Here is a 2,839-nt window from a genome sequence, read left to right as displayed (position 1 = left end):
AACCTGTTTCTTCCACCATTATTAAAGCCTTGTTGAGGCTTTTGATCCTTCCATGAGAAATTTGGATTATTTCTCCATGTTGAGTTATAGGTGTTTCCATAAGGTTTACCTAAGTAATTTACCTCTGCTATTGCAGGGTTCTCAGGATCATAAACTTCTTCTTCAGAAGAAGCCTCTTGAGTACTGTTGGATGCAGCTTGCATTCCATGCAGACTCTGTGATATCATATTGACTTGCTGAGTCAATATTTTGTTCTGAGCCAATATGGCATTCAGAGTATCAACCTCAAGAACTCCCTTCTTCATAGGCGTCCCATTACTCACAGGATTCCTTTCAGAAGTGTACATGAACTGGTTATTAGCAACCATGTCAATGAGTTCTTGAGCTTCTGCAGGCGTTTTCTTTAGGTGAATGGATCCACCTGCAGAAGTGTCCAGTGACATCTTTGATAGCTCAGACAGACCATCATAGAATATATCCAGGATGGTCCATTCTGAAAGCATGTCAGAAGGACACTTTTTGGTCAACTGTTTGTATCTTTCCCAAGCTTCATAGAGAGATTCACCTTCTTTCTGTCTGAAGGTTTGAACATCAGCTCTAAGCTTGCTCAGCTTTTGAGGAGGAAAGTACTTGGCTAAGAAAGCCGTGACCAGCTTATCCCAAGAGTTCAGGCTGTCTTTGGGTTGAGAATCCAACCATAATCTAGCTCTGTCTCTTACAGCAAAAGGGAAAAGCATGAGCCTGTAGACTTCAGGATCTACTCCATTAGTCTTAACAGTATCACATATCTGCAAGAATTCAGTTAAGAACTGAAAAGGATCTTCAGATGGAAGTCCATCAAACTTGCAGTTCTGCTGCATCAGAGAAACTAATTGAGGTTTCAGCTCAAAGTTGTTTGCTCTAATGGCAGGAATGGAGATGCTTCTTCCATGTAAATTGGAATTAGGTGCAGTAAAGTCACCAAGCATCTTCCTTACATTATTATTATTTTCGGCTGCCATCTCCTTTTCCTGTTCAAAAATTTCTGAAAGGTTTTCTCTGGATTGTTGTATTTTAGCTTCTCTTAATTTTCTCTTCAGAGTCCTTTCAGGTTCTGGATCTGCTTCCACAAGAATGTTCTTATCCTTGCTCCTGCTCATACAAGGAAGAATGGACAGAAAAATAATAATAATAATAGAGATCCTTTATACCACAGTATAGGGATCCCTTTGTGAGTGGAAGAAAAGAGGGGGAGACAAAGAATGTGATGTAAAGGAAGAAGCAACTGTACGAATGGAAGAGATGTGAGATGAGATGTTAGGATATGAATGAATAAATAGAATAGGATGAGAGAGAAGGAATAATTTTCGAAAATTATTTTGAAAAGGAGTTAGTGATTTTTGAAAATAGTTTTTGAAAAATATTTAGTATTTTTTTCGAAAATTTTTTTTTTTGAAATCAAAAATAAAAATAATTAGTTAATAAAAAAGAAATTTTTGAAAAAGAGGGAGATATTTTCGAAAATTAGAAAGGGAGAATTAGTTAGGTGGTTTTGAAAAAGTTAAGAAACAAACAAAAAGTTAGTTAGTTAGTTGAAACAAATTTTGAAAAGATAAGAAGTTAGGAAGTTCGAAAAGATATTTTGAAAAGATATTTTTGAAAAAGATAAGATATTTTCGAAAATTAGAGAGAGAGAGAGTTAGTTAGGTGGTTTTGAAAAAGTTAAGAAACAAACAAAAAGTTAGTTAGTTAGTGGAAACAAATTTTGAAAACCAATTTTGAAAAGATAAGTAGTTAGGAGGTTAGGAAAGATATTTTTAAAAGATATTTTTAAAAAAGATAAGATAAGAAGATATTTTTGAAAAAATATGATAGAAATTAGTTTTGAAAAAGATTTGATTTTTAAAATCACAATTAATGACTTGATTCACAAGAAATCACAAGATATGATTCTAGAACTTAAAGTTTGAATCTTTCTTAACAAGCAAGTAACAAACTTCAAATTTTTGAATCAAAACATTAATTGTTTATGTTATTTTCGAAAATTATGATATAAAATAAGAAAAAGATTTTTGAAAAATATTTTTGAAATTTTCGAAAATAGCTAAAAATTTTGAAAAAGATTTGATTTTTGAAAAAGATTTTGAAGAAGATAAGATTTTCAAATTGAAAATTTGATTTGACTCATTGGCAACAACTTTGATTTTTAAAAATTTTTGAAAAAGTCAATCCAAATTTTCGAATTTGATGAGAGAAAAAGGGAAAGATATTTTTTTTTTTTTGATTTTTGAAATTTTTATGATGCAAGAGAAAAACACTAAAAAGATGCAATGCATGAAATTTTTAAATCAAAACATGTGATGCATGCAAGAATGCTATGAATGTCAAGATGAACACCAAGAACACTATGAAGATCATGATGAACATCAAGAACATATTTTTGAAAAATTTTTAATGCAAAGAAAACATGCAAGACACCAAACTTAGAATTCTTTAATGCTTAGACTCTAAGAAACGAAAAATGCATATGATAAACATGAAAAGACACAAAACAAAAAATCATCAAGATCAAACAAGAAGACTTACCAACAACAACTTGAAGATCATGAAGAACACTATGAATGCATGAAATTTTCGAAAAATGCAAGATGCATATGCAAGTGACACCAAACTTATAATGTGACTCAAGACTCAAACAAGAAACAGAAAATATTTTTGATTTTTATGATTTTCTAATTTTTTTGGATTTTTATGTTATATTTTTCGAAAATTATATAGAAAAAAGAAAAATAAGGATTCAAAATTTTTAATATGAATTCCAGGAATCTTATGCTCTAAAGCTCCAATCAAAGGGTCAGGC

At 31.2% G+C, this 2,839-nt stretch overlaps 1 non-coding gene across 1 annotated transcript; it reads left to right on the top strand.

Annotated features, from left to right (window-relative positions):
- The first annotated feature begins 497 nt into the window (after nucleotides 1–497).
- On the top strand, nucleotides 498–605 carry LOC148555175 (small nucleolar RNA R71). Its single transcript, XR_015888173.1, has one exon. It is a non-coding gene; the product is annotated as a small nucleolar RNA R71 (small nucleolar RNA).
- The last annotated feature ends 2,234 nt before the right edge of the window (nucleotides 606–2,839 follow it).

The sequence above is a fragment of the Arachis ipaensis genome, chromosome B6 (assembly GCF_059453495.1).
Source record: "Arachis ipaensis isolate K30076 ecotype BB chromosome B6, ASM5945349v1, whole genome shotgun sequence".
Taxonomy (NCBI): Eukaryota; Viridiplantae; Streptophyta; class Magnoliopsida; order Fabales; family Fabaceae; genus Arachis; species Arachis ipaensis.
This window is presented reverse-complemented; position numbering and strand designations above follow the sequence as displayed.